Source organism: Electrophorus electricus, chromosome 13 (assembly GCF_041902795.1).
Source record: "Electrophorus electricus isolate QZ-2024a chromosome 13, ASM4190279v1, whole genome shotgun sequence".
Taxonomy (NCBI): domain Eukaryota; kingdom Metazoa; phylum Chordata; class Actinopteri; order Gymnotiformes; family Gymnotidae; genus Electrophorus; species Electrophorus electricus.
In genome coordinates, this window is record NC_137509.1 from 19,348,166 (window position 1) to 19,370,537 (window position 22,372).

Consider the following 22,372-nt stretch of genomic DNA (forward strand, 5'->3'; position numbering starts at 1 on the left):
CAGTGAATAATTAACTCAAACTATCTGTTAGCACCTGGGAATAGCAGATGCTGTAAGTTTTTTTTGCATCACTTTCATTTACTCTCCAACTCACATGCCTGAATGTGAAGTGCAGTGATTCATCAAAAAACTATATGTTAGCACATTGGACTACGAGATGCTGTAAGCTTCTCTTGCATCACTTTAATTTACTGTCAAGATGACATGCTAGGATGTGAAATGCAGTGATTAATTAAAAAAAACTATCTGTTAGCACCTGGGAATAGCAGATGCTGTAAGTTTTTGTTGCATCACTTTACTTTAATCTGCAACTGACAAGCTTGTATGTGAAGTGTACAGATTAAATAGAAATATTTTAGTACCAGGGAATAGCAGGTGCTGTAAGATTGTTTGCATCCCTTTAATTTATGTTCAATCTATCATGTTCAAATTTGAAGTGCAGTGAATAATTAGTGCCTCAGTATACCAGCTCCGTATTGTAATCTTTTATTGCATCATTTAATTACATTCAAGATAACATTCTAGAATGTCAAGTGCAGGGATTAATAAAAAAAATTGTCAGATTGGTCTTTGATCATATTTGCTATGATTAGGCAATTTGAGTAAGTGTTTAAGGCTTACGGCCACACCAGCTTGAGAACGCCCAATCTCATCTGACCTTGGAAGCTAAGCAAGTTTGGGCCTGAATAGTACTGAGGTGGGACCCTACCTAGGAATACCAGGTGCTGTAAGCTTTTCTTGCATCACTTTAATTTACTTTCAAGCTGACATGCTCAAATGTGAAGTGCAGTGATTAATAAAAAAAACTATCTGTTAGCACCTGGGAATAGCAGATGCTGTAAGTTTTTTTTGCATCACTTTCATTTACTCTCCAACTCACATGCCTGAATGTGAAGTGCAGTGATTCCTCAAAAATCTATCTGTTAGCACCTTGGACTACGAGATGCTGTAAGCTTCTCTTGCATCACTTTAATTTACTGTCAAGATGACATGCTAGGATGTGAAGTGCAGTGATTAATTAAAAAAACTATCTGTTAGCACCTGGGAATAGCAAATGCTGTAAGTTTTTGTTGCATCACTTTACTTTAATCTGCAACTGACAAGCTTGTATGTGAAGTGTACAGATTAAATAGAAATATTTTAGTACCAGGGAATAGCAGGTGCTGTAAGATTGTATTGCATCCCTTTAATTTATGTTCAAGCTATCATGTTCAAATTTGAAGTGCAGTGAATAATTAACTCAAACTATCTGTTAGCACCTGGGAATAGCAGATGCTGTAAGTTTTTTTTGCATCACTTTCATTTACTCTCCAACTCACATGCCTGAATGTGAAGTGCAGTGATTCATCAAAAAACTATATGTTAGCACATTGGACTACGAGATGCTGTAAGCTTCTCTTGCATCACTTTAATTTACTGTCAAGATGACATGCTAGGATGTGAAATGCAGTGATTAATTAAAAAAAACTATCTGTTAGCACCTGGGAATAGCAGATGCTGTAAGTTTTTGTTGCATCACTTTACTTTAATCTACAACTGACAAGCTTGTATGTGAAGTGTACAGATTAAATAGAAATATTTTAGTACCAGGGAATAGCAGGTGCTGTAAGATTGTTTGCATCCCTTTAATTTATGTTCAATCTATCATGTTCAAATTTGAAGTGCAGTGAATAATTAGTGCCTCAGTATACCAGCTCCGTATTGTAAGCTTTTATTGGATCATTTAATTACATTCAAGATAACATTCTAGAATGTCAAGTGCAGGGATTAATAAAAAAAATTGTCAGATTGGTCTTTGATCATATTTGCTATGATTAGGCAATTTGAGTAAGTGTTTAAGGCTTACGGCCACACCAGCTTGAGAACGCCCAATCTCATCTGACCTTGGAAGCTAAGCAAGTTTGGGCCTGAATAGTACTGAGGTGGGACCCTACCTAGGAATACCAGGTGCTGTAAGCTTTTCTTGCATCACTTTAATTTACTTTCAAGCTGACATGCTCAAATGTGAAGTGCAGTGATTAATAAAAAAACTATCTGTTAGCACCTGGGAATAGCAGATGCTGTAAGTTTTTTTTGCATCACTTTCATTTACTCTCCAACTCACATGCCTGAATGTGAAGTGCAGTGATTCCTCAAAAATCTATCTGTTAGCACCTTGGACTACGAGATGCTGTAAGCTTCTCTTGCATCACTTTAATTTACTTTCAAGATGACATGCTAGGATGTGAAGTGCAGTGATTAATTAAAAAAACTATCTGTTAGCACCTGGGAATAGCAAATGCTGTAAGTTTTTGTTGCATCACTTTACTTTAATCTGCAACTGACAAGCTTGTATGTGAAGTGTACAGATTAAATAGAAATATTTTAGTACCAGGGAATAGCAGGTGCTGTAAGATTGTATTGCATCCCTTTAATTTATGTTCAAGCTATCATGTTCAAATTTGAAGTGCAGTGAATAATTAACTCAAACTATCTGTTAGCACCTGGGAATAGCAGATGCTGTAAGTTTTTTTTGCATCACTTTCATTTACTCTCCAACTCACATGCCTGAATGTGAAGTGCAGTGATTCATCAAAAAACTATATGTTAGCACATTGGACTACGAGATGCTGTAAGCTTCTCTTGCATCACTTTAATTTACTGTCAAGATGACATGCTAGGATGTGAAATGCAGTGATTCATTAAAAAAAACTATCTGTTAGCACCTGGGAATAGCAGATGCTGTAAGTTTTTGTTGCATCACTTTACTTTAATCTGCAACTGACAAGCTTGTATGTGAAGTGTACAGATTAAATAGAAATATTTTAGTACCAGGGAATGGCAGGTGCTGTAAGATTGTTTGCATCCCTTTAATTTATGTTCAATCTATCATGTTCAAATTTGAAGTGCAGTGAATAATTAGTGCCTCAGTATACCAGCTCCGAATTGTAATCTTTTATTGCATCATTTAATTACATTCAAGATAACATTCTAGAATGTCAAGTGCAGGGATTAATAAAAAAAATTGTCAGATTGGTCTTTGATCATATTTGCTATGATTAGGCAATTTGAGTAAGTGTTTAAGGCTTACGGCCACACCAGCTTGAGAACGCCCAATCTCATCTGACCTTGGAAGCTAAGCAAGTTTGGGCCTGAATAGTACTGAGGTGGGACCCTACCTAGGAATACCAGGTGCTGTAAGCTTTTCTTGCATCACTTTAATTTACTTTCAAGCTGACATGCTCAAATGTGAAGTGCAGTGATTAATAAAAAAAACTATCTGTTAGCACCTGGGAATAGCAGATGCTGTAAGTTTTTTTTGCATCACTTTCATTTACTCTCCAACTCACATGCCTGAATGTGAAGTGCAGTGATTCATCAAAAAACTATATGTTAGCACATTGGACTACGAGATGCTGTAAGCTTCTCTTGCATCACTTTAATTTACTGTCAAGATGACATGCTAGGATGTGAAATGCAGTGATTAATTAAAAAAAACTATCTGTTAGCACCTGGGAATAGCAGATGCTGTAAGTTTTTGTTGCATCACTTTACTTTAATCTACAGCTGACAAGCTTGTATGTGAAGTGTACAGATTAAATAGAAATATTTTAGTACCAGGGAATAGCAGGTGCTGTAAGATTGTTTGCATCCCTTTAATTTATGTTCAATCTATCATGTTCAAATTTGAAGTGCAGTGAATAATTAGTGCCTCAGTATACCAGCTCCGTATTGTAAGCTTTTATTGGATCATTTAATTACATTCAAGATAACATTCTAGAATGTCAAGTGCAGGGATTAATAAAAAAAATTGTCAGATTGGTCTTTGATCATATTTGCTATGATTAGGCAATTTGAGTAAGTGTTTAAGGCTTACGGCCACACCAGCTTGAGAACGCCCAATCTCATCTGACCTTGGAAGCTAAGCAAGTTTGGGCCTGAATAGTACTGAGGTGGGACCCTACCTAGGAATACCAGGTGCTGTAAGCTTTTCTTGCATCACTTTAATTTACTTTCAAGCTGACATGCTCAAATGTGAAGTGCAGTGATTAATAAAAAAACTATCTGTTAGCACCTGGGAATAGCAGATGCTGTAAGTTTTTTTTGCATCACTTTCATTTACTCTCCAACTCACATGCCTGAATGTGAAGTGCAGTGATTCATCAAAAAACTATATGTTAGCACATTGGACTACGAGATGCTGTAAGCTTCTCTTGCATCACTTTAATTTACTGTCAAGATGACATGCTAGGATGTGAAATGCAGTGATTCATTAAAAAAAACTATCTGTTAGCACCTGGGAATAGCAGATGCTGTAAGTTTTTGTTGCATCACTTTACTTTAATCTGCAACTGACAAGCTTGTATGTGAAGTGTACAGATTAAATAGAAATATTTTAGTACCAGGGAATAGCAGGTGCTGTAAGATTGTTTGCATCCCTTTAATTTATGTTCAATCTATCATGTTCAAATTTGAAGTGCAGTGAATAATTAGTGCCTCAGTATACCAGCTCCGTATTGTAAGCTTTTATTGCATCATTTAATTACATTCAAGATAACATTCTAGAATGTCAAGTGCAGGGATTAATAAAAAAAATTGTCAGATTGGTCTTTGATCATATTTGCTATGATTAGGCAATTTGAGTAAGTGTTTAAGGCTTACGGCCACACCAGCTTGAGAACGCCCAATCTCATCTGACCTTGGAAGCTAAGCAAGTTTGGGCCTGAATAGTACTGAGGTGGGACCCTACCTAGGAATACCAGGTGCTGTAAGCTTTTCTTGCATCACTTTAATTTACTTTCAAGCTGACATGCTCAAATGTGAAGTGCAGTGATTAATAAAAAAAACTATCTGTTAGCACCTGGGAATAGCAGATGCTGTAAGTTTTTTTTGCATCACTTTCATTTACTCTCCAACTCACATGCCTGAATGTGAAGTGCAGTGATTCCTCAAAAATCTATCTGTTAGCACCTTGGACTACGAGATGCTGTAAGCTTCTCTTGCATCACTTTAATTTACTTTCAAGATGACATGCTAGGATGTGAAGTGCAGTGATTAATTAAAAAAACTATCTGTTAGCACCTGGGAATAGCAAATGCTGTAAGTTTTTGTTGCATCACTTTACTTTAATCTGCAACTGACAAGCTTGTATGTGAAGTGTACAGATTAAATAGAAATATTTTAGTACCAGGGAATAGCAGGTGCTGTAAGATTGTATTGCATCCCTTTAATTTATGTTCAAGCTATCATGTTCAAATTTGAAGTGCAGTGAATAATTAACTCAAACTATCTGTTAGCACCTGGGAATAGCAGATGCTGTAAGTTTTTTTTGCATCACTTTCATTTACTCTCCAACTCACATGCCTGAATGTGAAGTGCAGTGATTCATCAAAAAACTATATGTTAGCACATTGGACTACGAGATGCTGTAAGCTTCTCTTGCATCACTTTAATTTACTGTCAAGATGACATGCTAGGATGTGAAATGCAGTGATTAATTAAAAAAAACTATCTGTTAGCACCTGGGAATAGCAGATGCTGTAAGTTTTTGTTGCATCACTTTACTTTAATCTACAACTGACAAGCTTGTATGTGAAGTGTACAGATTAAATAGAAATATTTTAGTACCAGGGAATAGCAGGTGCTGTAAGATTGTTTGCATCCCTTTAATTTATGTTCAATCTATCATGTTCAAATTTGAAGTGCAGTGAATAATTAGTGCCTCAGTATACCAGCTCCGTATTGTAAGCTTTTATTGGATCATTTAATTACATTCAAGATAACATTCTAGAATGTCAAGTGCAGGGATTAATAAAAAAAATTGTCAGATTGGTCTTTGATCATATTTGCTATGATTAGGCAATTTGAGTAAGTGTTTAAGGCTTACGGCCACACCAGCTTGAGAACGCCCAATCTCATCTGACCTTGGAAGCTAAGCAAGTTTGGGCCTGAATAGTACTGAGGTGGGACCCTACCTAGGAATACCAGGTGCTGTAAGCTTTTCTTGCATCACTTTAATTTACTTTCAAGCTGACATGCTCAAATGTGAAGTGCAGTGATTAATAAAAAAACTATCTGTTAGCACCTGGGAATAGCAGATGCTGTAAGTTTTTTTTGCATCACTTTCATTTACTCTCCAACTCACATGCCTGAATGTGAAGTGCAGTGATTCCTCAAAAATCTATCTGTTAGCACCTTGGACTACGAGATGCTGTAAGCTTCTCTTGCATCACTTTAATTTACTTTCAAGATGACATGCTAGGATGTGAAGTGCATTGATTAATTAAAAAAACTATCTGTTAGCACCTGGGAATAGCAAATGCTGTAAGTTTTTGTTGCATCACTTTACTTTAATCTGCAACTGACAAGCTTGTATGTGAAGTGTACAGATTAAATAGAAATATTTTAGTACCAGGGAATAGCAGGTGCTGTAAGATTGTATTGCATCCCTTTAATTTATGTTCAAGCTATCATGTTCAAATTTGAAGTGCAGTGAATAATTAACTCAAACTATCTGTTAGCACCTGGGAATAGCAGATGCTGTAAGTTTTTTTTGCATCACTTTCATTTACTCTCCAACTCACATGCCTGAATGTGAAGTGCAGTGATTCATCAAAAAACTATATGTTAGCACATTGGACTACGAGATGCTGTAAGCTTCTCTTGCATCACTTTAATTTACTGTCAAGATGACATGCTAGGATGTGAAATGCAGTGATTAATTAAAAAAACTATCTGTTAGCACCTGGGAATAGCAGATGCTGTAAGTTTTTGTTGCATCACTTTACTTTAATCTGCAACTGACAAGCTTGTATGTGAAGTGTACAGATTAAATAGAAATATTTTAGTACCAGGGAATAGCAGGTGCTGTAAGATTGTATTGCATCCCTTTAATTTATGTTCAAGCTATCATGTTCAAATTTGAAGTGCAATGAATAATTAACTCAAACTATCTGTTAGCACCTGGGAATAGCAGATGCTGTAAGTTTTTTTTGCATCACTTTCATTTACTCTCCAACTCACATGCCTGAATGTGAAGTGCAGTGATTCATCAAAAAACTATATGTTAGCACATTGGACTACGAGATGCTGTAAGCTTCTCTTGCATCACTTTAATTTACTGTCAAGATGACATGCTAGGATGTGAAATGCAGTGATTAATTAAAAAAACTATCTGTTAGCACCTGGGAATAGCAGATGCTGTAAGTTTTTGTTGCATCACTTTACTTTAATCTGCAACTGACAAGCTTGTATGTGAAGTGTACAGATTAAATAGAAATATTTTAGTACCAGGGAATAGCAGGTGCTGTAAGATTGTTTGCATCCCTTTAATTTATGTTCAAGCTATCATGTTCAAATTTGAAGTGCAGTGAATAATTAGTGCCTCCGTATACCAGCTCCGTATTGTAAGCTTTTATTGCATCATTTAATTACATTCAAGATAACATTCTAGAATGTCAATTGCAGGGATTAATAAAAAAAATTGTCAGATTGGTCTTTGATCATATTTGCTATGATTAGGCAATTTGAGTAAGTGTTTAAGGCTTACGGCCACACCAGCTTGAGAACGCCCAATCTCATCTGACCTTGGAAGCTAAGCAAGTTTGGGCCTGAATAGTACTGAGGTGGGACCCTACCTAGGAATACCAGGTGCTGTAAGCTTTTCTTGCATCACTTTAATTTACTTTCAAGCTGACATGCTCAAATGTGAAGTGCAGTGATTAATAAAAAAAACTATCTGTTAGCACCTGGGAATAGCAGATGCTGTAAGTTTTTTTTGCATCACTTTCATTTACTCTCCAACTCACATGCCTGAATGTGAAGTGCAGTGATTCCTCAAAAATCTATCTGTTAGCACCTTGGACTACGAGATGCTGTAAGCTTCTCTTGCATCACTTTAATTTACTTTCAAGATGACATGCTAGGATGTGAAGTGCAGTGATTAATTAAAAAAACTATCTGTTAGCACCTGGGAATAGCAAATGCTGTAAGTTTTTGTTGCATCACTTTACTTTAATCTGCAACTGACAAGCTTGTATGTGAAGTGTACAGATTAAATAGAAATATTTTAGTACCAGGGAATAGCAGGTGCTGTAAGATTGTATTGCATCCCTTTAATTTATGTTCAAGCTATCATGTTCAAATTTGAAGTGCAGTGAATAATTAACTCAAACTATCTGTTAGCACCTGGGAATAGCAGATGCTGTAAGTTTTTTTTGCATCACTTTCATTTACTCTCCAACTCACATGCCTGAATGTGAAGTGCAGTGATTCATCAAAAAACTATATGTTAGCACATTGGACTACGAGATGCTGTAAGCTTCTCTTGCATCACTTTAATTTACTGTCAAGATGACATGCTAGGATGTGAAATGCAGTGATTAATTAAAAAAAACTATCTGTTAGCACCTGGGAATAGCAGATGCTGTAAGTTTTTGTTGCATCACTTTACTTTAATCTGCAACTGACAAGCTTGTATGTGAAGTGTACAGATTAAATAGAAATATTTTAGTACCAGGGAATAGCAGGTGCTGTAAGATTGTTTGCATCCCTTTAATTTATGTTCAATCTATCATGTTCAAATTTGAAGTGCAGTGAATAATTAGTGCCTCAGTATACCAGCTCCGTATTGTAAGCTTTTATTGCATCATTTAATTACATTCAAGATAACATTCTAGAATGTCAAGTGCAGGGATTAATAAAAAAAATTGTCAGATTGGTCTTTGATCATATTTGCTATGATTAGGCAATTTGAGTAAGTGTTTAAGGCTTACGGCCACACCAGCTTGAGAACGCCCAATCTCATCTGACCTTGGAAGCTAAGCAAGTTTGGGCCTGAATAGTACTGAGGTGGGACCCTACCTAGGAATACCAGGTGCTGTAAGCTTTTCTTGCATCACTTTAATTTACTTTCAAGCTGACATGCTCAAATGTGAAGTGCAGTGATTAATAAAAAAAACTATCTGTTAGCACCTGGGAATAGCAGGTGCTGTAAGATTGTATTGCATCCCTTTAATTTATGTTCAAGCTATCATGTTCAAATTTGAAGTGCAGTGAATAATTAACTCAAACTATCTGTTAGCACCTGGGAATAGCAGATGCTGTAAGTTTTTTTTGCATCACTTTCATTTACTCTCCAACTCACATGCCTGAATGTGAAGTGCAGTGATTCATCAAAAAACTATATGTTAGCACATTGGACTACGAGATGCTGTAAGCTTCTCTTGCATCACTTTAATTTACTGTCAAGATGACATGCTAGGATGTGAAATGCAGTGATTAATTAAAAAAACTATCTGTTAGCACCTGGGAATAGCAGATGCTGTAAGTTTTTGTTGCATCACTTTACTTTAATCTGCAACTGACAAGCTTGTATGTGAAGTGTACAGATTAAATAGAAATATTTTAGTACCAGGGAATAGCAGGTGCTGTAAGATTGTATTGCATCCCTTTAATTTATGTTCAAGCTATCATGTTCAAATTTGAAGTGCAATGAATAATTAACTCAAACTATCTGTTAGCACCTGGGAATAGCAGATGCTGTAAGTTTTTTTTGCATCACTTTCATTTACTCTCCAACTCACATGCCTGAATGTGAAGTGCAGTGATTCATCAAAAAACTATATGTTAGCACATTGGACTACGAGATGCTGTAAGCTTCTCTTGCATCACTTTAATTTACTGTCAAGATGACATGCTAGGATGTGAAGTGCAGTGATTAATTAAAAAAACTATCTGTTAGCACCTGGGAATAGCAAATGCTGTAAGTTTTTGTTGCATCACTTTACTTTAATCTGCAACTGACAAGCTTGTATGTGAAGTGTACAGATTAAATAGAAATATTTTAGTACCAGGGAATAGCAGGTGCTGTACGATTGTATTGCATCCCTTTAATTTATGTTCAAGCTATCATGTTCAAATTTGAAGTGCAGTGAATAATTAACTCAAACTATCTGTTAGCACCTGGGAATAGCAGATGCTGTAAGTTTTTTTTGCATCACTTTCATTTACTCTCCAACTCACATGCCTGAATGTGAAGTGCAGTGATTCATCAAAAAACTATATGTTAGCACATTGGACTACGAGATGCTGTAAGCTTCTCTTGCATCACTTTAATTTACTGTCAAGATGACATGCTAGGATGTGAAATGCAGTGATTAATAAAAAAAACTATCTGTTAGCACCTGGGAATAGCAGATGCTGTAAATTTTTTTTGCATCACTTTCATTTACTCTCCAACTCACATGCCTGAATGTGAAGTGCAGTGATTCCTCAAAAATCTATCTGTTAGCACCTTGGACTACGAGATGCTGTAAGCTTCTCTTGCATCACTTTAATTTACTTTCAAGATGACATGCTAGGATGTGAAGTGCAGTGATTAATTAAAAAAACTATCTGTTAGCACCTGGGAATAGCAAATGCTGTAAGTTTTTGTTGCATCACTTTACTTTAATCTGCAACTGACAAGCTTGTATGTGAAGTGTACAGATTAAATAGAAATATTTTAGTACCAGGGAATAGCAGGTGCTGTAAGATTGTATTGCATCCCTTTAATTTATGTTCAAGCTATCATGTTCAAATTTGAAGTGCAGTGAATAATTAACTCAGACGATCTGTTAGCACCTGGGAATAGCAGATGCTGTAAGTTTTTTTTGCATCACTTTCATTTACTCTCCAACTCACATGCCTGAATGTGAAGTGCAGTGATTCATCACAAAACTATATGTTAGCACATTGGACTACGAGATGCTGTAAGCTTCTCTTGCATCACTTTAATTTACTGTCAAGATGACATGCTAGGATGTGAAATGCAGTGATTAATTAAAAAAACTATCTGTTAGCACCTGGGAATAGCAGATGCTGTAAGTTTTTGTTGCATCACTTTACTTTAATCTGCAACTGACAAGCTTGTATGTGAAGTGTACAGATTAAATAGAAATATTTTAGTACCAGGGAATAGCAGGTGCTGTAAGATTGTTTGCATCCCTTTAATTTATGTTCAAGCTATCATGTTCAAATTTGAAGTGCAGTGAATAATTAGTGCCTCCGTATACCAGCTCCGTATTGTAAGCTTTTATTGCATCATTTAATTACATTCAAGATAACATTCTAGAATGTCAAGTGCAGGGATTAATAAAAAAAATTGTCAGATTGGGCTTTGATCATATTTGCTATGATTAGGCAATTTGAGTAAGTGTTTAAGGCTTACGGCCACACCAGCTTGAGAACGCCCAATCTCATCTGACCTTGGAAGCTAAGCAAGTTTGGGCCTGAATAGTACTGAGTTGGGACCCTACCTAGGAATACCAGGTGCTGTAAGCTTTTCTTGCATCACTTTAATTTACTTTCAAGCTGACATGCTCAAATGTGAAGTGCAGTGATTAATAAAAAAAACTATCTGTTAGCACCTGGGAATAGCAGATGCTGTAAGTTTTTTTTGCATCACTTTCATTTACTCTCCAACTCACATGCCTGAATGTGAAGTGCAGTGATTCCTCAAAAATCTATCTGTTAGCACCTTGGACTACGAGATGCTGTAAGCTTCTCTTGCATCACTTTAATTTACTTTCAAGATGACATGCTAGGATGTGAAGTGCAGTGATTAATTAAAAAAAACTATCTGTTAGCACCTGGGAATAGCAGATGCTGTAAGTTTTTGTTGCATCACTTTACTTTAATCTACAACTGACAAGCTTGTATGTGAAGTGTACAGATTAAATAGAAATATTTTAGTACCAGGGAATAGCAGGTGCTGTAAGATTGTTTGCATCCCTTTAATTTATGTTCAATCTATCATGTTCAAATTTGAAGTGCAGTGAATAATTAGTGCCTCAGTATACCAGCTCCGTATTGTAAGCTTTTATTGGATCATTTAATTACATTCAAGATAACATTCTAGAATGTCAAGTGCAGGGATTAATAAAAAAAATTGTCAGATTGGTCTTTGATCATATTTGCTATGATTAGGCAATTTGAGTAAGTGTTTAAGGCTTACGGCCACACCAGCTTGAGAACGCCCAATCTCATCTGACCTTGGAAGCTAAGCAAGTTTGGGCCTGAATAGTACTGAGGTGGGACCCTACCTAGGAATACCAGGTGCTGTAAGCTTTTCTTGCATCACTTTAATTTACTTTCAAGCTGACATGCTCAAATGTGAAGTGCAGTGATTAATAAAAAAAACTATCTGTTAGCACCTGGGAATAGCAGATGCTGTAAGTTTTTTTTGCATCACTTTCATTTACTCTCCAACTCACATGCCTGAATGTGAAGTGCAGTGATTCCTCAAAAATCTATCTGTTAGCACCTTGGACTACGAGATGCTGTAAGCTTCTCTTGCATCACTTTAATTTACTTTCAAGATGACATGCTAGGATGTGAAGTGCAGTGATTAATTAAAAAAACTATCTGTTAGCACCTGGGAATAGCAAATGCTGTAAGTTTTTGTTGCATCACTTTACTTTAATCTGCAACTGACAAGCTTGTATGTGAAGTGTACAGATTAAATAGAAATATTTTAGTACCAGGGAATAGCAGGTGCTGTAAGATTGTATTGCATCCCTTTAATTTATGTTCAAGCTATCATGTTCAAATTTGAAGTGCAGTGAATAATTAACTCAGACTATCTGTTAGCACCTGGGAATAGCAGATGCTGTAAGTTTTTTTTGCATCACTTTCATTTACTCTCCAACTCACATGCCTGAATGTGAAGTGCAGTGATTCATCACAAAACTATATGTTAGCACATTGGACTACGAGATGCTGTAAGCTTCTCTTGCATCACTTTAATTTACTGTCAAGATGACATGCTAGGATGTGAAATGCAGTGATTAATTAAAAAAACTATCTGTTAGCACCTGGGAATAGCAGATGCTGTAAGTTTTTGTTGCATCACTTTACTTTAATCTGCAACTGACAAGCTTGTATGTGAAGTGTACAGATTAAATAGAAATATTTTAGTACCAGGGAATAGCAGGTGCTGTAAGATTGTTTGCATCCCTTTAATTTATGTTCAAGCTATCATGTTCAAATTTGAAGTGCAGTGAATAATTAGTGCCTCCGTATACCAGCTCCGTATTGTAAGCTTTTATTGCATCATTTAATTACATTCAAGATAACATTCTAGAATGTCAAGTGCAGGGAGTAATAAAAAAAATTGTCAGATTGGTCTTTGATCATATTTGCTATGATTAGGCAATTTGAGTAAGTGTTTAAGGCTTACGGCCACACCAGCTTGAGAACGCCCAATCTCATCTGACCTTGGAAGCTAAGCAAGTTTGGGCCTGGATAGTACTGAGGTGGGACCCTACCTAGGAATACCAGGTGCTGTAAGCTTTTCTTGCATCACTTTAATTTACTTTCAAGCTGACATGCTCAAATGTGAAGTGCAGTGATTAATAAAAAAAACTATCTGTTAGCACCTGGGAATAGCAGATGCTGTAAGTTTTTTTTGCATCACTTTCATTTACTCTCCAACTCACATGCCTGAATGTGAAGTGCAGTGATTCCTCAAAAATCTATCTGTTAGCACCTTGGACTACGAGATGCTGTAAGCTTCTCTTGCATCACTTTAATTTACTTTCAAGATGACATGCTAGGATGTGAAGTGAAGTGATTAATTAAAAAAAACTATCTGTTAGCACCTGGGAATAGCAGATGCTGTAAGTTTTTGTTGCATCACTTTACTTTAATCTACAAGTGACAAGCTTGTATGTGAAGTGTACAGATTAAATAGAAATATTTTAGTACCAGGGAATAGCAGGTGCTGTAAGATTGTTTGCATCCCTTTAATTTATGTTCAATCTATCATGTTCAAATTTGAAGTGCAGTGAATAATTAGTGCCTCAGTATACCAGCTCCGTATTGTAAGCTTTTATTGGATCATTTAATTACATTCAAGATAACATTCTAGAATGTCAAGTGCAGGGATTAATAAAAAAAATTGTCAGATTGGTCTTTGATCATATTTGCTATGATTAGGCAATTTGAGTAAGTGTTTAAGGCTTACGGCCACACCAGCTTGAGAACGCCCAATCTCATCTGACCTTGGAAGCTAAGCAAGTTTGGGCCTGAATAGTACTGAGGTGGGACCCTACCTAGGAATACCAGGTGCTGTAAGCTTTTCTTGCATCACTTTAATTTACTTTCAAGCTGACATGCTCAAATGTGAAGTGCAGTGATTAATAAAAAAAACTATCTGTTAGCACCTGGGAATAGCAGATGCTGTAAGTTTTTTTTGCATCACTTTCATTTACTCTCCAACTCACATGCCTGAATGTGAAGTGCAGTGATTCCTCAAAAATCTATCTGTTAGCACCTTGGACTACGAGATGCTGTAAGCTTCTCTTGCATCACTTTAATTTACTTTCAAGATGACATGCTAGGATGTGAAGTGCAGTGATTAATTAAAAAAACTATCTGTTAGCACCTGGGAATAGCAAATGCTGTAAGTTTTTGTTGCATCACTTTACTTTAATCTGCAACTGACAAGCTTGTATGTGAAGTGTACAGATTAAATAGAAATATTTTAGTACCAGGGAATAGCAGGTGCTGTAAGATTGTATTGCATCCCTTTAATTTATGTTCAAGCTATCATGTTCAAATTTGAAGTGCAGTGAATAATTAACTCAAACTATCTGTTAGCACCTGGGAATAGCAGATGCTGTAAGTTTTTTTTGCATCACTTTCATTTACTCTCCAACTCACATGCCTGAATGTGAAGTGCAGTGATTCATCAAAAAACTATATGTTAGCACATTGGACTACGAGATGCTGTAAGCTTCTCTTGCATCACTTTAATTTACTGTCAAGATGACATGCTAGGATGTGAAATGCAGTGATTAATTAAAAAAAACTATCTGTTAGCACCTGGGAATAGCAGATGCTGTAAGTTTTTGTTGCATCACTTTACTTTAATCTGCAACTGACAAGCTTGTATGTGAAGTGTACAGATTAAATAGAAATATTTTAGTACCAGGGAATAGCAGGTGCTGTAAGATTGTTTGCATCCCTTTAATTTATGTTCAATCTATCATGTTCAAATTTGAAGTGCAGTGAATAATTAGTGCCTCAGTATACCAGCTCCGTATTGTAAGCTTTTATTGCATCATTTAATTACATTCAAGATAACATTCTAGAATGTCAAGTGCAGGGATTAATAAAAAAAATTGTCAGATTGGTCTTTGATCATATTTGCTATGATTAGGCAATTTGAGTAAGTGTTTAAGGCTTACGGCCACACCAGCTTGAGAACGCCCAATCTCATCTGACCTTGGAAGCTAAGCAAGTTTGGGTCTGAATAGTACTGAGGTGGGACCCTACCTAGGAATACCAGGTGCTGTAAGCTTTTCTTGCATCACTTTAATTTACTTTCAAGCTGACATGCTCAAATGTGAAGTGCAGTGATTAATAAAAAAAACTATCTGTTAGCACCTGGGAATAGCAGGTGCTGTAAGATTGTATTGCATCCCTTTAATTTATGTTCAAGCTATCATGTTCAAATTTGAAGTGCAGTGAATAATTAACTCAAACTATCTGTTAGCACCTGGGAATAGCAGATGCTGTAAGTTTTTTTTGCATCACTTTCATTTACTCTCCAACTCACATGCCTGAATGTGAAGTGCAGTGATTCATCAAAAAACTATATGTTAGCACATTGGACTACGAGATGCTGTAAGCTTCTCTTGCATCACTTTAATTTACTGTCAAGATGACATGCTAGGATGTGAAATGCAGTGATTAATTAAAAAAACTATCTGTTAGCACCTGGGAATAGCAGATGCTGTAAGTTTTTGTTGCATCACTTTACTTTAATCTGCAACTGACAAGCTTGTATGTGAAGTGTACAGATTAAATAGAAATATTTTAGTACCAGGGAATAGCAGGTGCTGTAAGATTGTATTGCATCCCTTTAATTTATGTTCAAGCTATCATGTTCAAATTTGAAGTGCAATGAATAATTAACTCAAACTATCTGTTAGCACCTGGGAATAGCAGATGCTGTAAGTTTTTTTTGCATCACTTTCATTTACTCTCCAACTCACATGCCTGAATGTGAAGTGCAGTGATTCATCAAAAAACTATATGTTAGCACATTGGACTACGAGATGCTGTAAGCTTCTCTTGCATCACTTTAATTTACTGTCAAGATGACATGCTAGGATGTGAAGTGCAGTGATTAATTAAAAAAACTATCTGTTAGCACCTGGGAATAGCAAATGCTGTAAGTTTTTGTTGCATCACTTTACTTTAATCTGCAACTGACAAGCTTGTATGTGAAGTGTACAGATTAAATAGAAATATTTTAGTACCAGGGAATAGCAGGTGCTGTACGATTGTATTGCATCCCTTTAATTTATGTTCAAGCTATCATGTTCAAATTTGAAGTGCAGTGAATAATTAACTCAAACTATCTGTTAGCACCTGGGAATAGCAGATGCTGTAAGTTTTTTTTGCATCACTTTCATTTACTCTCCAACTCACATGCCTGAATGTGAAGTGCAGTGATTCATCAAAAAACTATATGTTAGCACATTGGACTACGAGATGCTGTAAGCTTCTCTTGCATCACTTTAATTTACTGTCAAGATGACATGCTAGGATGTGAAATGCAGTGATTAATAAAAAAAACTATCTGTTAGCACCTGGGAATAGCAGATGCTGTAAGTTTTTTTTGCATCACTTTCATTTACTCTCCAACTCACATGCCTGAATGTGAAGTGCAGTGATTCCTCAAAAATCTATCTGTTAGCACCTTGGACTACGAGATGCTGTAAGCTTCTCTTGCATCACTTTAATTTACTTTCAAGATGACATGCTAGGATGTGAAGTGCAGTGATTAATTAAAAAAACTATCTGTTAGCACCTGGGAATAGCAAATGCTGTAAGTTTTTGTTGCATCACTTTACTTTAATCTGCAACTGACAAGCTTGTATGTGAAGTGTACAGATTAAATAGAAATATTTTAGTACCAGGGAATAGCAGGTGCTGTAAGATTGTATTGCATCCCTTTAATTTATGTTCAAGCTATCATGTTCAAATTTGAAGTGCAGTGAATAATTAACTCAGACTATCTGTTAGCACCTGGGAATAGCAGATGCTGTAAGTTTTTTTTGCATCACTTTCATTTACTCTCCAACTCACATGCCTGAATGTGAAGTGCAGTGATTCATCACAAAACTATATGTTAGCACATTGGACTACGAGATGCTGTAAGCTTCTCTTGCATCACTTTAATTTACTGTCAAGATGACATGCTAGGATGTGAAATGCAGTGATTAATTAAAAAAACTATCTGTTAGCACCTGGGAATAGCAGATGCTGTAAGTTTTTGTTGCATCACTTTACTTTAATCTGCAACTGACAAGCTTGTATGTGAAGTGTACAGATTAAATAGAAATATTTTAGTACCAGGGAATAGCAGGTGCTGTAAGATTGTTTGCATCCCTTTAATTTATGTTCAAGCTATCATGTTCAAATTTGAAGTGCAGTGAATAATTAGTGCCTCCGTATACCAGCTCCGTATTGTAAGCTTTTATTGCATCATTTAATTACATTCAAGATAACATTCTAGAATGTCAAGTGCAGGGATTAATAAAAAAAATTGTCAGATTGGGCTTTGATCATATTTGCTATGATTAGGCAATTTGAGTAAGTGTTTAAGGCTTACGGCCACACCAGCTTGAGAACGCCCAATCTCATCTGACCTTGGAAGCTAAGCAAGTTTGGGCCTGAATAGTACTGAGGTGGGACCCTACCTAGGAATACCAGGTGCTGTAAGCTTTTCTTGCATCACTTTAATTTACTTTCAAGCTGACATGCTCAAATGTGAAGTGCAGTGATTAATAAAAAAAACTATCTGTTAGCACCTGGGAATAGCAGATGCTGTAAGTTTTTTTTGCATCACTTTCATTTACTCTCCAACTCACATGCCTGAATGTGAAGTGCAGTGATTCATCAAAAAACTATATGTTAGCACATTGGACTACGAGATGCTGTAAGCTTCTCTTGCATCACTTTAATTTACTGTCAAGATGACATGCTAGGATGTGAAATGCAGTGATTAATTAAAAAAACTATCTGTTAGCACCTGGGAATAGCAGATGCTGTAAGTTTTTGTTGCATCACTTTACTTTAATCTGCAACTGACAAGCTTGTATGTGAAGTGTACAGATTAAATAGAAATATTTTAGTACCAGGGAATAGCAGGTGCTGTAAGATTGTTTGCATCCCTTTAATTTATGTTCAAGCTATCATGTTCAAATTTGAAGTGCAGTGAATAATTAGTGCCTCCGTATACCAGCTCCGTATTGTAAGCTTTTATTGCATCATTTAATTACATTCAAGATAACATTCTAGAATGTCAAGTGCAGGGATTAATAAAAAAAATTGTCAGATTGGGCTTTGATCATATTTGCTATGATTAGGCAATTTGAGTAAGTGTTTAAGGCTTACGGCCACACCAGCTTGAGAACGCCCAATCTCATCTGACCTTGGAAGCTAAGCAAGTTTGGGCCTGAATAGTACTGAGGTGGGACCCTACCTAGGAATACCAGGTGCTGTAAGCTTTTCTTGCATCACTTTAATTTACTTTCAAGCTGACATGCTCAAATGTGAAGTGCAGTGATTAATAAAAAAAACTATCTGTTAGCACCTGGGAATAGCAGATGCTGTAAGTTTTTTTTGCATCACTTTCATTTACTCTCCAACTCACATGCCTGAATGTGAAGTGCAGTGATTCATCAAAAAACTATATGTTAGCACATTGGACTACGAGATGCTGTAAGCTTCTCTTGCATCACTTTAATTTACTGTCAAGATGACATGCTAGGATGTGAAATGCAGTGATTAATTAAAAAAAACTATCTGTTAGCACCTGGGAATAGCAGATGCTGTAAGTTTTTGTTGCATCACTTTACTTTAATCTGCAACTGACAAGCTTGTATGTGAAGTGTACAGATTAAATAGAAATATTTTAGTACCAGGGAATAGCAGGTGCTGTAAGATTGTATTGCATCCCTTTAATTTATGTTCAAGCTATCATGTTCAAATTTGAAGTGCAGTGAATAATTAACTCAAACTATCTGTTAGCACCTGGGAATAGCAGATGCTGTAAGTTTTTTTTGCATCACTTTCATTTACTCTCCAACTCACATGCCTGAATGTGAAGTGCAGTGATTCATCAAAAAACTATATGTTAGCACATTGGACTACGAGATGCTGTAAGCTTCTCTTGCATCACTTTAATTTACTGTCAAGATGACATGCTAGGATGTGAAATGCAGTGATTAATTAAAAAAACTATCTGTTAGCACCTGGGAATAGCAGATGCTGTAAGTTTTTGTTGCATCACTTTACTTTAATCTGCAACTGACAAGCTTGTATGTGAAGTGTACAGATTAAATAGAAATATTTTAGTACCAGGGAATAGCAGGTGCTGTAAGATTGTTTGCATCCCTTTAATTTATGTTCAAGCTATCATGTTCAAATTTGAAGTGCAGTGAATAATTAGTGCCTCCGTATACCAGCTCCGTATTGTAAGCTTTTATTGCATCATTTAATTACATTCAAGATAACATTCTAGAATGTCAAGTGCAGGGATTAATAAAAAAAATTGTCAGATTGGGCTTTGATCATATTTGCTATGATTAGGCAATTTGAGTAAGTGTTTAAGGCTTACGGCCACACCAGCTTGAGAACGCCCAATCTCATCTGACCTTGGAAGCTAAGCAAGTTTGGGCCTGAATAGTACTGAGGTGGGACCCTACCTAGGAATACCAGGTGCTGTAAGCTTTTCTTGCATCACTTTAATTTACTTTCAAGCTGACATGCTCAAATGTGAAGTGCAGTGATTAATAAAAAAAACTATCTGTTAGCACCTGGGAATAGCAGATGCTGTAAGTTTTTTTTGCATCACTTTCATTTACTCTCCAACTCACATGCCTGAATGTGAAGTGCAGTGATTCATCAAAAAACTATATGTTAGCACATTGGACTACGAGATGCTGTAAGCTTCTCTTGCATCACTTTAATTTACTGTCAAGATGACATGCTAGGATGTGAAATGCAGTGATTAATTAAAAAAAACTATCTGTTAGCACCTGGGAATAGCAGATGCTGTAAGTTTTTGTTGCATCACTTTACTTTAATCTGCAACTGACAAGCTTGTATGTGAAGTGTACAGATTAAATAGAAATATTTTAGTACCAGGGAATAGCAGGTGCTGTAAGATTGTATTGCATCCCTTTAATTTATGTTCAAGCTATCATGTTCAAATTTGAAGTGCAGTGAATAATTAACTCAAACTATCTGTTAGCACCTGGGAATAGCAGATGCTGTAAGTTTTTTTTGCATCACTTTCATTTACTCTCCAACTCACATGCCTGAATGTGAAGTGCAGTGATTCATCAAAAAACTATATGTTAGCACATTGGACTACGAGATGCTGTAAGCTTCTCTTGCATCACTTTAATTTACTGTCAAGATGACATGCTAGGATGTGAAATGCAGTGATTAATTAAAAAAACTATCTGTTAGCACCTGGGAATAGCAGATGCTGTAAGTTTTTGTTGCATCACTTTACTTTAATCTGCAACTGACAAGCTTGTATGTGAAGTGTACAGATTAAATAGAAATATTTTAGTACCAGGGAATAGCAGGTGCTGTAAGATTGTTTGCATCCCTTTAATTTATGTTCAAGCTATCATGTTCAAATTTGAAGTGCAGTGAATAATTAGTGCCTCCGTATACCAGCTCCGTATTGTAAGCTTTTATTGCATCATTTAATTACATTCAAGATAACATTCTAGAATGTCAAGTGCAGGGATTAATAAAAAAAATTGTCAGATTGGGCTTTGATCATATTTGCTATGATTAGGCAATTTGAGTAAGTGTTTAAGGCTTACGGCCACACCAGCTTGAGAACGCCCAATCTCATCTGACCTTGGAAGCTAAGCAAGTTTGGGCCTGAATAGTACTGAGGTGGGACCCTACCTAGGAATACCAGGTGCTGTAAGCTTTTCTTGCATCACTTTAATTTACTTTCAAGCTGACATGCTCAAATGTGAAGTGCAGTGATTAATAAAAAAAACTATCTGTTAGCACCTGGGAATAGCAGATGCTGTAAGTTTTTTTTGCATCACTTTCATTTACTCTCCAACTCACATGCCTGAATGTGAAGTGCAGTGATTCATCAAAAAACTATATGTTAGCACATTGGACTACGAGATGCTGTAAGCTTCTCTTTTATCACTTTAATTTACTGTCAAGATGACATGCTAGGATGTGAAATGCAGTGATTAATTAAAAAAAACTATCTGTTAGCACCTGGGAATAGCAGATGCTGTAAGTTTTTGTTGCATCACTTTACTTTAATCTGCAACTGACAAGCTTGTATGTGAAGTGTACAGATTAAATAGAAATATTTTAGTACCAGGGAATAGCAGGTGCTGTAAGATTGTATTGCATCCCTTTAATTTATGTTCAAGCTATCATGTTCAAATTTGAAGTGCAGTGAATAATTAACTCAAACTATCTGTTAGCACCTGGGAATAGCAGATGCTGTAAGTTTTTTTTGCATCACTTTCATTTACTCTCCAACTCACATGCCTGAATGTGAAGTGCAGTGATTCATCAAAAAACTATATGTTAGCACATTGGACTACGAGATGCTGTAAGCTTCTCTTGCATCACTTTAATTTACTGTCAAGATGACATGCTAGGATGTGAAATGCAGTGATTAATTAAAAAAAACTATCTGTTAGCACCTGGGAATAGCAGATGCTGTAAGTTTTTGTTGCATCACTTTACTTTAATCTGCAACTGACAAGCTTGTATGTGAAGTGTACAGATTAAATAGAAATATTTTAGTACCAGGGAATAGCAGGTGCTGTAAGATTGTTTGCATCCCTTTAATTTATGTTCAATCTATCATGTTCAAATTTGAAGTGCAGTGAATAATTAGTGCCTCAGTATACCAGCTCCGTATTGTAAGCTTTTATTGCATCATTTAATTATATTCAAGATAACATTCTAGAATGTCAAGTGCAGGGATTAATAAAAAAAATTGTCAGATTGGTCTTTGATCATATTTGCTATGATTAGGCAATTTGAGTAAGTGTTTAAGGCTTACGGCCACACCAGCTTGAGAACGCCCAATCTCATCTGACCTTGGAAGCTAAGCAAGTTTGGGCCTGAATAGTACTGAGGTGGGACCCTACCTAGGAATACCAGGTGCTGTAAGCTTTTCTTGCATCACTTTAATTTACTTTCAAGCTGACATGCTCAAATGTGAAGTGCAGTGATTAATAAAAAAAACTATCTGTTAGCACCTGGGAATAGCAGATGCTGTAAGTTTTTTTTGCATCACTTTCATTTACTCTCCAACTCAAATGCCTGA

General features: G+C 36.1%; 1 non-coding gene and 17 pseudogenes across 1 annotated transcript; all 18 read left to right on the forward strand.

Moving 5' to 3' along the window:
* The first annotated feature begins 615 nt into the window (after positions 1–615).
* Positions 616–734, forward strand: LOC145646280 (5S ribosomal RNA; annotated as a pseudogene).
* Positions 735–1,840: 1,106 nt separating this feature from the next.
* On the forward strand, positions 1,841–1,959 carry LOC145646281 (5S ribosomal RNA; annotated as a pseudogene).
* A 1,105-nt stretch (positions 1,960–3,064) lies between these two features.
* LOC145646282 (5S ribosomal RNA) lies at positions 3,065–3,183 on the forward strand (annotated as a pseudogene).
* A 667-nt stretch (positions 3,184–3,850) lies between these two features.
* Positions 3,851–3,969, forward strand: LOC145646283 (5S ribosomal RNA; annotated as a pseudogene).
* A 666-nt stretch (positions 3,970–4,635) lies between these two features.
* LOC145646284 (5S ribosomal RNA) lies at positions 4,636–4,754 on the forward strand (annotated as a pseudogene).
* A 1,106-nt stretch (positions 4,755–5,860) lies between these two features.
* Positions 5,861–5,979, forward strand: LOC145646285 (5S ribosomal RNA; annotated as a pseudogene).
* Positions 5,980–7,522: 1,543 nt separating this feature from the next.
* Positions 7,523–7,641, forward strand: LOC145646287 (5S ribosomal RNA; annotated as a pseudogene).
* Positions 7,642–8,747: 1,106 nt separating this feature from the next.
* Positions 8,748–8,866, forward strand: LOC145646288 (5S ribosomal RNA; annotated as a pseudogene).
* Positions 8,867–11,182: 2,316 nt separating this feature from the next.
* On the forward strand, positions 11,183–11,301 carry LOC145647272 (5S ribosomal RNA; annotated as a pseudogene).
* A 667-nt stretch (positions 11,302–11,968) lies between these two features.
* On the forward strand, positions 11,969–12,087 carry LOC145646289 (5S ribosomal RNA; annotated as a pseudogene).
* A 1,105-nt stretch (positions 12,088–13,192) lies between these two features.
* LOC145648227 (5S ribosomal RNA) lies at positions 13,193–13,311 on the forward strand. Its single transcript, XR_014116438.1, has one exon. It is a non-coding gene; the product is annotated as a 5S ribosomal RNA (ribosomal RNA).
* A 667-nt stretch (positions 13,312–13,978) lies between these two features.
* Positions 13,979–14,097, forward strand: LOC145646290 (5S ribosomal RNA; annotated as a pseudogene).
* A 1,106-nt stretch (positions 14,098–15,203) lies between these two features.
* On the forward strand, positions 15,204–15,322 carry LOC145648466 (5S ribosomal RNA; annotated as a pseudogene).
* Positions 15,323–17,638: 2,316 nt separating this feature from the next.
* On the forward strand, positions 17,639–17,757 carry LOC145646291 (5S ribosomal RNA; annotated as a pseudogene).
* Positions 17,758–18,423: 666 nt separating this feature from the next.
* Positions 18,424–18,542, forward strand: LOC145646292 (5S ribosomal RNA; annotated as a pseudogene).
* A 1,106-nt stretch (positions 18,543–19,648) lies between these two features.
* LOC145646293 (5S ribosomal RNA) lies at positions 19,649–19,767 on the forward strand (annotated as a pseudogene).
* A 1,106-nt stretch (positions 19,768–20,873) lies between these two features.
* LOC145646294 (5S ribosomal RNA) lies at positions 20,874–20,992 on the forward strand (annotated as a pseudogene).
* A 1,107-nt stretch (positions 20,993–22,099) lies between these two features.
* LOC145646295 (5S ribosomal RNA) lies at positions 22,100–22,218 on the forward strand (annotated as a pseudogene).
* Positions 22,219–22,372: the final 154 nt, after the last annotated feature.